Genomic DNA, 11,788 nt, shown 5'->3' with positions numbered 1-11,788 from the left:
CAGCCATCAGTCTGTAAGCTGGATCTGAGAGGCTTTGTTTCTGGAGACTTCTGCTTTCTTTGGAAGGCAGGCTCAAACCCGGTCCTCTATACAACCGTCCCGAGTTAAATCTGGCCAGTCTGAAAAGCCAGCCATGCTGGCGAGTGCATGAAAATCCTGCTTCAAAGGCAGAGAGCCGGGCTCCACACGACATTCCGCACCTTCCTCAGGGTGGCTCCTCCTTCTGCCTGGCCTCGTACCCTAGAACTTAAAGTATAATAAAAAATAATAATAAAAAATAAAAAAGGAAGAAAACATGCATCATCAATAAAAGAAACATCTAGCTTGTCTAATTCTATTGCTTATCTTTATTTTTCTATTTTTCTCTGTCCCTGCATTTTAAAACTTGTTTTCCCGTGTATAGATAGCAGCTCTGAACACTGAAATTCTGAGATTCTGTTGAGAAAGATAACCAGTAAAAAAACCAACAAGAAGCTTCAGTAGCAAAATGTTAAGGGTGCATTTTTGGGTTTCATTCAGTATTTCTAGTCTCTTTAATAGTAAGCCTAAGAAATTACCTCCTGTAATAGAAGTAGCATCGATAAAAAAATTATGTTTGCAACTTCTCCTGAGTTTGAAGAAGTACAAGAAAATTTAATGTGGATGAATACAATTCCCGACTCTTTTTTTAAAAAGGAAAACTGTTCATGATGATATATTTGCAAACCCTTCCAAAAATGAGTTTTGTTAGAGAATAATACACTCCTGTACTCTGTATTTTAAGTTTCATAAAACAAGGCATAAACTTTTAAAGATTATTTTAGAGGTTTTCCGGAAAATACGTGAGATAATTGCCTTTCTCCTACACAAAACTAAGCTCACAGCCTTGTTCTTTTTGTGACAAATTATAAGTAATAGAACAAAGCCTTAAATACTGCCATTGTAGAAGAAGAGCATTTGGAACAAGAACACAGACTATGGGTGGGAATAGTGGTTTTAGTTTTAAAACTATTTACACACAGAAATTTTATTAAAACCTGCTTTTTTCTCATACAAAATAAAAGTGTGAACCGGGAATCTGTCAGGTGCGTCCTGCTCTGCCAGCAGCCATCTGGAAGAAATCGTCTCGCCTTTCGTCACTCAATTTCTCTGTAAATTGTACCTGTAAGCAGACTAGAATTATGCTGTTTATTGGCAACACAAAGAATGCTCGCTCGGCAGAAACAGAACTTGCCCGCCCTTGAAGGGAGCGACTTTCTATAAGGAAGCTCAGGGGGTCTTCTAACCACTCCTGGTGCAGAGTGCATGTCGATCACCCATTATCTGTCCCACAGACACAGGGGACATGATTATCCTGCTGAGGAACCCAGGGCCATGGCTGCATTCTTATTTTTAAAGTAAAGTGACTTATAGTTAATTTTTTAAAACACCTTTTTGTTTTAAGGGGAGACAAGGACATTTTGCTCTCAGAACAGAGAGTGGCCTTTTGTTGTCTTAAAGATCTGTATGAAATCATCTGAAGCTCCTATTTATTTATTAATTTGGGGATTTTCATTGGTACTGTTCTGCCTTGACAAGGATTTTTTTAAATTAGTATTCCAAATAAATGAACACAAACACACGAATTAGTTATTTGAACTTAAAACGTGTTCTTATGAAGTAGAAACTTCACAAAATAAATTCACACTGTGTTGTAGTTTCTCTTTTCCAAATTTCAGTGTTACCAAATGTTGTTTTCCTCAGGTTATTTTCGGAAACGCTTTTCATTATTCTAGGAAACTTGATGAGCTTGTGTGTTCCCGCACTTCCCTGGGGGATGGTGAGAGCGGCCTCAAGGTGCTTAGAGGATGAGAGAGACCCCCTTCCCTCTGGGGGTGCACTTTCTCAGGTTGGACAGATAGTTCATTCATGGCTTCTAATACTTTCTTGAACTTTCTTTATTGCAAATCAGATGAGACTGCTGAACGAATCTCGACTGCCACTGGAAGGCTTGGTGCCTCATTCCTTTGAAACAACAGGTCACTTCTCAACTATGATTTGGCTTTAACCTGAAATGATCTTTGTGCATCGTGAAGACTTGCTTCCCGCCGGACTTCCAGCTCTGATTTCCCCTCCTCAGAGCAGGGTTCAGCGCCTAGCCACTTTCTTCCCACACACACAAGAAAATGAAACACACTTCTGTGCTCAGGAAAAGCACCCTTCCTGCCCTTGTGTGGACGATTCTGGAGCAGAACCTATTGTCTCGGTTTGCAAAGCACAAAGGAGGTCACCGATGGATCGCATCAGGGTGGAGGTGTGCCCCAGATGAGGTCAGAATATTTGCAGCAGAAGAATGGCAGCTCTCCCTGGCCAGGAGCGGGTCTGCCGCTTCTGTGCTCCTGACTCCCCGGCCAGGAGCGGGCCTGCCGCTTCTGTGCTCCTGACTCCTCCCCACATTCTTCTGGTCCGGTTCCCACAGACAGACAGGGTGCGGGAGGTCAGAGTGGACGGAACAAAGGGGACCCCCTGCGGCGAGGCCTTGCTGGGCTGTCAGCACCAGTAATTCATGAGTGCACCTTTCATCTCCATGAGGATCCATGAGGGGTTAAACAGAGACCCATTTTACAGCTGACAAGATTGAAGGGGCTAAGGAGCAGGAGGGAGGCAAAACACCCTAAAATTTATAGTATTCCAACCACCTGCTAAAAATAGATCCGTGCAGGTTCTCCTTTCATTTCTCCCCACATAATGGGATCTGTGTTTCAGAGGCAGCATAATAAACAGGCAATGCACGGTCTGGGGGTATTTTCACGTTGTGTGGTTAGAGGAGAGAGGAAGAACCGGTGGAAACAGAAAAAAATGATGCAAAACGGCACCTCCAGCTCCTGGAGGGCACGGGGCTTTGGACAGCTCGTCCACAGCTTGGAGGCAAACTGCGCATCTGAGCCTCGCCACACCCGAGCAGGAAGGAAGACCTTACAAAGTCACGAATGTGGAAATGGAGTGCGCACTGCAATATCCGACAGTGTGCACGTGTGTGCGCATGTTAGTTGTGTGTGTGCGTGTGCCGTGTCGACAGGAGGAAGAGCAGTACACAGGGAAGAAGCCACATGTGGCTTTTGAGAGATTTCATTTGTAACAGGGCTTCCCCAGCGACTCCTAATGTGTGTTCTGAAACCAGCAAATGAATTAATTTAACATGTTTTAACTGATGAAGGACATTATGTCTCCAAAATAATTCCATCTAATTTTATTTTAATCAATAGGGCCATCATCTTCTGTGAGGGGGATTTTCTCAGTATTTCTGGGTGGTGTTTTAAAGGAAGTTGAAGGAGGTGGTCTCCCAGTACAGCAACATTTGTAAAAGAAAGGAATACACAAGGCATAGTGTGTGCATGTGTGTGTGTGTGCACACATGTGTGCCCATTTGTGCATGCATGTGTATGTGTGCACTACTGCATGCCAATGCGTGTGCTATGCATACGCAGGTGTACACTTATGTGTGTGTGTGTTGTGTGTGCACATGTATGTTGCCTTATGGGGGCACATGTAATTGTGTGCATGCATGCATGTGTGTTTGTGCTTGTGCATATATGTGTGTGCACGTGTGTATGTGTGCTTGTGTGTTGTGCACGCACATGCATGTTTCGTGTATGGGCGCACATGTGTGTTTGTGTGTATGTGTGTGTACATGTGCTTGTGTGCATGTATGCATGTGCATATGTGTGTGTGTGCTCATGTACATGTGTCTGTTTGTGTTTGTGTGTGTTTTAGCTGTTAGTTTAACCCAGGGCAGGGTGGAGGTCCCCTCACTCACAAGTAGATTTGGATTTGCCCTTGGCATGCCCCACGGGGCTGTGCAGAATCCCAATCTTTGGTGCGGTGTGTTCAGCAGCTCCGTGGGTGCTGCCTGGGGGTGTGGTCCCCTAAGGAAAGTGTGCTCAGGGCCTGACAGCTCTGTTGCTCACGGGGGCGATTGTCCATCACTGACTCCGAATTTGCTGAGTTTTCAGAGCAGCTGCACAGCCCTGGCAGGCGCTCCCCCAGTACATCATGGCTCCCCAGAGCCTCAGGACTTAACTGCACAAAACCCCTGTTTTCTGCCTGCTACATCTTCACGTTGGGGGCACTGCCGATAAAACGACAGAGGACAAGCATTGTGCTTCCTCTCTTCTTGGCAGAAAGGACTGGACAAGGAGGCCAGCAGGAGGGACCCACTTGCTCTTCCTGCTGGCAGTGATTTCTCTCAAGTGGATCTTCACCCATTCCATTCCCAGAGGCCTCTCTGCGATCCCTTCCATGGGAGCCCACTCCGGCTCAGCCTGCATAGCTACTTCCATTTCTTCTGGAGGGCCCCACAGCCTTTGCGAAGTGACACTAGGCACACAGTGGGCTTTTTCGTGTGGATACACAGGCATGTGTTAAGAATGCTTGGTCAGCAGGGAAGCTAAGGAAAAAGTTAAGCAGAGATATTTGGGACAGAAGCTCTAGGATGAATGGCGACCCCCACACCCGGCTCTGCCACGGGGTCCTTGGGGCCAGGTGGGCCCGGCTCCAGCAGGGCAGACCCCTCGGGTCCTTTGTGCTGCAGCAAAGCTCCCACCTGCAGTGGAGGCTGTGGGAGGTGGCACCTTCTCCACACCACCCCACCCCTTTGTCATCCATGGAATCCTCGCTGGTTGCTTAGAGAGGAGGATTTTTAGGGGTGAGTGCCCAGGGCTCAGATGTGGGAGCTGCAGAATGAAGATCAAAGAAACCCCTGTGGTCTGTGCGTCCCGTGTGAGTGGCGGCCAGTGGGCAGCCAGCCTGTGAGTGGAAGCCCTGCCTCTGCGTCCCTTTGCAGTTCAGAGTCTCCAGGACTGCCCAAGACCCAGGCTAATGCTGCTGAGGCCAGGGAGCTTTGAGGACAGTGTGCCTCCAGCAGCTCAGCTTTCGCTGTGCCAGGTGGGCTGGGGGAATGGAGATGGACGTGCTGGGTGGGCGAGGGACAGCAATCCGGACAAGCCCCCGCTTCACCCTTCAGTGTCCCCTCCAGGAGCCAAGCCAACTGTCACTAAGACGCCACCGCGTCACATGCCCAGCTTGCGGAGGTGCCGCCTGGCTGTGGATTTGAGCAATGTGATGGTCCTCTGGACACTGGAGCATGGCACACCACGGTGGTCTCCACTTACCCCTTCCCCTTCGTGTCTACACGAAGAAACGCGTCTCTGCACAGACGCCCCCTCCTTAGAAGTATCCAGAGCTCCTGAGCACTGGCTCACGCTCCCCTGACCGGGCATCTGCAGCTGAGCTCATCCGCCAAGACCCTCAGGGACTCGTGGTCCCTTTGGGGCAGGCCCTCCCCAGAAGCCTGCCCTGGGTCTCTTTCACGGCGGCCGTCTGGGACACTTCATTGGTGGCAGAGATTCTCAGGAAGAACATTTGTGACCCAATCACCAAATGAGAGGGATGCTGGCCACTGCAGACCTGGGAGGAAGGGCTCTGGCTTGCAGAAGTGTCTGTGCCACTTCACCCCTCAGAGGTGAAGAACTTGGTGCCACCTTGCCTTGGCTGAGAGGGCAGAGAAGGGCCTGGATGATGCCACAGGTCTCCAGCGGGGAGATCATCTCCCTTGCCCCGTGTCCCTCCTGTGGGCCCAAACAAATGACAGGCCCAGCTTCCAATGTGCACACAGGCTGTCGGGTGGCCAACTGCCCCGGGATGGCCTCTGTTTCCCCTTCGGTGTGGTGATGATGGAGAAGGTCTCTTGCAGGCAGAGCACAGGAGTCAGCAGAGGAGACTGACTTTAAAGGCCCCTTGTGTGTTCCCGGCTGTGTGACTGTGGGCAGTCCCTGAGATGGGGGATTTGTTTGTTCATCTGCACAGTGGGACCCGATTGCCAGTGGAAGCCTGGGCAGGCTGTGAGAGGAGCTCAGTACCTGGTGTCCTGGCATCAATGGACATTGGGCGGCAAGAGGTGAACGGACAGGCACTGGATCCTTTCCTGTTAATCTCGTTTCAGAGGGAGGATGAAACGGGACCCGGCATGAAGGCCTTGAAGTCGGAAATGGACGTGGAGGGAAACAGCCTGAATGTAGCCGGAGGCGCTTAATAACGCTGCCTGGGACTGGTCCAGCAGCCATCCTGGGTAGGTGGGCCATTTAAGGTGTGGCCAGGGGACAGAACATTAACACCTCACGTTGGTAAGCACTGGGCACCTTTGTTTTCTGTGTTTTTAAACCCATGACCATTTTGAAACATAGGCTTAGTGGGCAAGTAGCTTGTCCCTGTTTTACAGATGGGGAAACTGAGGCCCAAGGGACCGTGTTCACTGCTACCAGTTAATGGCAGAATAGAATGAGAGCTGGTTTTCTGCTGTGCAACCTTCAGAGCCAGATTCCTCTATCAAACCTAGGGGAAGACATATTCCCCCGGGATAAAAATCAGTACACTAAGTTTTTATTGTATGATATTTAAGGTGAAATAAAGTTGAAATAATGTTGAAGCAAAGTTGAGCATGAGTCAATTCTTTTAATTGAAAGGCATTTAAAATACATCGCAGTTGTATAGTTCTTTAAGAAACACTGGGATGAATCTTTTGTAAAGTGGCAAACCCTTTTGTCACGTGAACAGTCACTCTTAATGTATCTCAATGTGTAGATTTCATTTTTTCAAATATCACGTTTCTGGAAGCAGGTCACGCCTTTACAAAGGGTCTGAAAGGGAGAGGCTTTGACAGTGGGGAACCTGCATTTACAGGCTTTGCATCAATTACAAATCTTGCAAATAAAATAAATCTCCTTAAAAAAATCAGAATAAAATTTGTAGCAATTTTTCTCTCCAATTTTCTTTCTTGGCATTTCAGTACTTTTATCGCTTGATCTCTATGAATCATAAATCACCCCATAAACACACAAAATGCCCCCAGGATATGTCTCCCTCAGCAGTAACCCTCTCCCTTAATGATAGCAGCCAATTGTTGATTGTTTATTTGATCCAAGAGACACATCTCACCCAAAGCTTTTCAAAGAGCCAAGACGAAGGGCCAGCCTGGAGGTGGCTTCCTGCCCTGGCTCTGGTGGGCACCCTGGAGCTGGGGGCTGTGGTGAGGGCAGAGGCGTGGGTGGGCCCAGTCAGCCCAGCCTGGCCCTGAAACTGTAGGGCCTCAAGTGCGCTGCGGGCTCCTGCTAACTTAAAACAAATATGGTACTTACTTCCCAGATGACCTTTTACAATGGGATTTGAGAAAGCCAGCAGAGTTTTATTTGAGGATGGTTTTAATCAATTTGGAAATTGATTTTGTTGGTTTGATGTCAAGCTGTCATTTTTCAGAGACCCGAGTCTTATCTATCAGCCTGAGGCTTTGTGGCAAACCCATTCCACAATAAAAGCAGCACTGGCCACCTGAGGAAGTGGGAGGAAGAATTGTGAGGCTTTATCTTCTCCTCTTTTGATGTCGATAAGTAACGTAGGGTCCTAAAGTCCCTTGTGGCGTCTTCAAAACCCAGCTCCTTGCGTTTAAACAAGATCCAGGTGCAGTCCTTCGTGTCCCTCTCCAGTAGTCGCTGCCTCTGCTGCATGAAAGTGACATGATGGGGTCCTAGGATTTCACAGGTAAAGGGAATTCGGCTCAAACACCCCATTTTACAGGTAGAGAAATTGAGGCCTAGAGGGGGAATGACATGAATTTCTAAGCTGCTGAATGATGGAGAAAAGGTTAAATTGGGCCTCAGACTCCTAGAACTACAGTTATGCCCTCTCCTTCCAGGGCATTCCTTCTGGTGACTTTGGACCTCGGGGAGGCTCGACAACAACCAAGCAGCAATGCCGCCCAGTCACCAGCTGCAGACAGCAATGCCGCCCAGTCACCAGCTGCAGACAGCAATGCCGCCCAGTCACCAGCTCCAGACAGCAATGTCGCCCAGTCACCAGCTGCAGACAGCAATGCCACCCAGTCACCAGCTCCAGACAGCAATGTCGCCCAGTCACCAGCTGCAGACAGCAATGCCACCCAGTCACCAGCTCCAGACAGCAATGCCGCCCAGTCACCAGCTCCAGACAGCAATGTCGCCCAGTCATCAGTTCTGAGCAGCAATGCCACCCAGTCATCAGCTCCAGGCAGCAATGCCACCCAGTCATCAGTTCTGAGCAGCAATGCCATCCCAGTCATCAGCTCCAAAGCAGCCTCAGCTACAAACTGTGTCGTTAAACTCTAACTCGTCCGTTCTCTGATGTGACCTGGGTGCCTGGAACTGTAGTATTCCTGGTACTATTTACCATATGATACTGGCAGAGGGGTTGATGCACAAGACAGATGGAGCAATGGCTGGGACGGATCGTGGATCTGTCACAGTCTCCAAAAGGGACACAGCCTCCTGGAGCAGCCACAGGGCGGCCGGGTCTGGGCTGCCCTCCCTGCTTCTTGCCAGTGTGCCCAGGCCCCACACACCTGGCTGACAGGAGCCATCCTGCTGGCGGAACATGGTGGCCGGGGGGCTGCCCCAGCCTCTGGCAGTATGGGAAGCAGTGGGGGGCCACCCTGTGCTATAGTCTGAATGATGTAGATGCCTCTCAAATGCGTACAGCGAAACCTAAGCCCCGTGTGGTGTTAACAGGTGGAGCCTTCTGAGAGGAGGCTGAGTGATGGGGGCTCCTCCCTCGGAACAGGATCCACGCCTTATAATGGAGGCTGAAGGGCATGCTCAGCCCCTTTTCTTCTCCCACCCCCTCCCCATGTGAGGATGCAGCCCAGAGGCGCCATCTTGGAAGCAGAGGCTGGGTCCTCACAGGCCGGGAACCAGCTGGTGTCTTGATTGTGGACGTTCCGGCCTCCAGAACGATAAGAAATAAATTTCTATTGTTTATAAATTACCAATTCAAAGGCATTTTGTGATAGAAACATGAATAGACTGGGACACCTGGGCTTCCTTTGTCACACCTGGTCAAAGCTGCCTGGTCAACCTACGAATGCTGTCTCCAGCTCTCCTTTGAATCTGGAGACTGGCCCGTTTTATGTTTTCATCAGCCTCTGCCCAAATCCCTCATGAGACCTCCATCCAGAACCTGTACGGAGAAAGAATGAGGATGCTTTAAGGATCCTGTGTGACTTCTGCTGAAACAAGTGTACTAGTTCACAGTAGGGCTAACAGGTCACTTGGTGCTTGGACCTGTGTGACTTCTGCTGAAACAAGTGTACTAGGTCACATCAGAGCTAACAGGCCACTTGCATGCTTGGATGTCTTCCTCAGAACATCTTTGAATGCTCTTTCAAAAGCCTCTCCCCCTACCCCTTTGTCTTTCTTTCCGACTCTCTGTCTCTGCCTTTGCACATGAGTGTCCAAGCTCTCTCGGTGAGTAGCAATGCCTGGAGATATTTGAGATCAACCATTCATGCCTTGACCATGCCTGTAGTCAAGGCGGTGGGGCTGTGTGGGGCTGTGTGTGGCTGCATGACATGAGGGAGCTGGGGCTGGGGCTGGGGCTGGGGCTGAGGGCATCGGGCTGCTGGAATCTTGCCTCTAGATCCTGAGCATGCCAATGTCCATTCTTATTCAGCTCGTGTTAGTCAGGTGAGGACTGGTCAGCATCGAGAAAGTGTAGCCTGGAGTTTGAAACAGAACATGATGAAACTCTTCTCCCTATTAGGATTTTATTTTATTTTATTTTATTTTATTGTACTCAAAGATCTCAAGCCAGGCAGTCACACAGTACATTGTTCGGTTTATTGACGTTTCCTTCATCAGCACCCTGACAGGAAAAAGACGACTTGATTCCCATTTGTTTTCCTTGCCAAAATAATGAAGACTGTGATGAGTGTTTGTTTAATATGCATCCCCCACTTTTTTTGGAAAAGAAGAGCAAAGAAAGATCAAGGGAGGAGGAGCACCCATTACCTTCATGGAACAGGAGGGGCGCATGCATAATAAATGCGGCAGCCATGGGAACAGGGACCAGGGCACCAGGGAACCAGGGAACCAGAGAACCAGGAAACCAGGGAACCAGGGAACCAGGGAACCAGGGAACCAGGAAACAGTGAAACAGGAAACCAGGGAGCCAGAGAACTAGGGGAACCAGGAAACCAGGGAACCAGGGAACCAGGGAACCAGGGAACCAGGGAACCAGGAAACAGTGAAACAGGAAACCAGGGAGCCAGAGAACTAGGGGAACCAGGACACCAGGGAAACAGGGAACCAGGGCACCAGAGAACCAGGGCACCAGGGTACCAGGGAACCAGAGAACCAGGGGAACCAGGAAACCAGGGCACCAGGGAACCAGAGAACCAGGGAATCAGGGAACCAGGAAACCAGAGAACCAGGGGAACCAGGAAACTAGGGACCCAGAGAACCAGGGAACCAGGGGAACCAGGGAACCGGGAAACCAGGGTGCTGAGGAGGCAGGAGCAGGGAGGAGGGAGGGAGAGAGGGAGAGAGGGCATAAGGGAGGGAGGAGGAAGGAATGAAGAGAGAGAGGAAGGCAGGGAAGAGAGGGAGAGAGGGAGAGAGGGAGACAAGGAAGGAAGTAAGGAGGGAAGAAAAGTAAAGAAAGAAGGAAGGAAGGTAGGGAAAGAGGGAGGGAGGAAGGAGGGAAAGAAGGAAGGGATGGAGGGAGGAAGGAAGAAGGAAAAAAGGAAGGAAGGGAGGTGAGGGAGGAGGAAGGAATAAAGAGAAAGGAAGGCAGGGAATGAGGGGAGAGGGAGGGAGGGAGAAAGGAAAGAAGGAAGGAAGAAAGGAAGGGAGGGATGGAAGGGAGGAGGGAGGAAGAAGGAATGAAGAGAGAGAGGAAGGCAGGGAAGGAGGTGAGAGAGGGAGGGAGGGAGAAAGGAAGAAAGGAAGGGAAAGAGTGAGGGAGAGAGAAAGGAAGGAAGGGAAGAAGGGAAGGAAGCAAGAGGGGAAGCGGGGGGAGGAGGAAGGAATGAAGAGAGAAAGGAAGGCAGTGAAGGAGGGGAGAGAGGGAGGAAGGGAGAAAGGAAAGAAGGAAGGAAGAAGGAAAGAAGAAAGGAAGGAAAAAGGAAGGGAAAGAGGGAGGGATAGAGAGAGGAAGGAAGGAAGGAAGGAAGGGCAATTGGTACTAAATTCTTGCAGTGCCCAGGCACTCTTCCCCTAGTGGGCAGGGCAGAGAGACTGTGAAAGGTGGAGATGAAGGAGAGTCATCATTTCATTCTTGAGAAAGGACAGAGCAGACTGTGTGGAAGAGATGAGATCTGGGATAAACTGGAAAAGGTATGAAAAAATTAGGAGGGAAGAAATATTTCCAGCAAGTCTGCTACCACTGCCTCCTCAAATTCAACTAAGTGCTGATTTAATGTAAGATTTATATTTTTATTAACTGGTGCTTTGTTTTCATGTTGATATCAAAAGTGCCTATCTTCTGAATTACTTTTTATTTTTAGGGAGGAGAAATTTGTTTTGCATTTTCCAGGCTCTTGGGAGCTGCTTCAGCATTCTAGAATCTTTATGGATAAGATCCTGGGTCGCTGGCACCTCAGTGAATTAGTACTGGGTTCCCTGATTCTTCCCTCAGGTCAGAAAAGCTCTGCATCCAGCCCTATTAGCAGGGGCAGAAACAGACTCCAGGAGACACTGCCCACCTCCTGGGAATCGGAATCAGCCTTCACAGCACCAGGAGCCTGGGGTGGGCTGCTGTTTCTGTAAGGTTTTAAAAAGTCAGAGAGCACAGAGTTCTTCCGGAACCTGTTCTGACTCCTCCTGAGTTTTGTTAACGTGAGATAATATCCTCCTGGGAAAAAATCGTGATGGAAAGCCAAGGACCCCCTGCTGGCTGCAAGAAACCAGAATTCGGCCTCTTCCGCGTGCACCCGGACACGGGGCTGGGATGAAGGGGCCCAGTTCAC

At 49.5% G+C, this 11,788-nt stretch overlaps 2 long non-coding RNA genes across 2 annotated transcripts; one reads left to right on the top strand and one right to left on the bottom strand.

The window, feature by feature from the left end:
- The first annotated feature begins 4,644 nt into the window (after positions 1–4,644).
- Positions 4,645–6,444, top strand: LOC129049608 (uncharacterized). Its single transcript, XR_008512837.2, has 3 exons — positions 4,645–4,902; positions 5,960–6,085; positions 6,236–6,444. It is a non-coding gene; the product is annotated as an uncharacterized LOC129049608 (long non-coding RNA).
- A 4-nt stretch (positions 6,445–6,448) lies between these two features.
- Positions 6,449–9,906, bottom strand: LOC103892302 (uncharacterized). The gene is made up of 3 exons (XR_656533.3): positions 9,831–9,906; positions 8,876–9,000; positions 6,449–7,537 (listed from the first exon to the last, which is right to left on the bottom strand). It is a non-coding gene; the product is annotated as an uncharacterized LOC103892302 (long non-coding RNA).
- Positions 9,907–11,788: the final 1,882 nt, after the last annotated feature.

This window comes from Pongo abelii, chromosome 14, assembly GCF_028885655.2.
Source record: "Pongo abelii isolate AG06213 chromosome 14, NHGRI_mPonAbe1-v2.0_pri, whole genome shotgun sequence".
Taxonomy (NCBI): domain Eukaryota; kingdom Metazoa; phylum Chordata; class Mammalia; order Primates; family Hominidae; genus Pongo; species Pongo abelii.
This window is presented reverse-complemented; position numbering and strand designations above follow the sequence as displayed.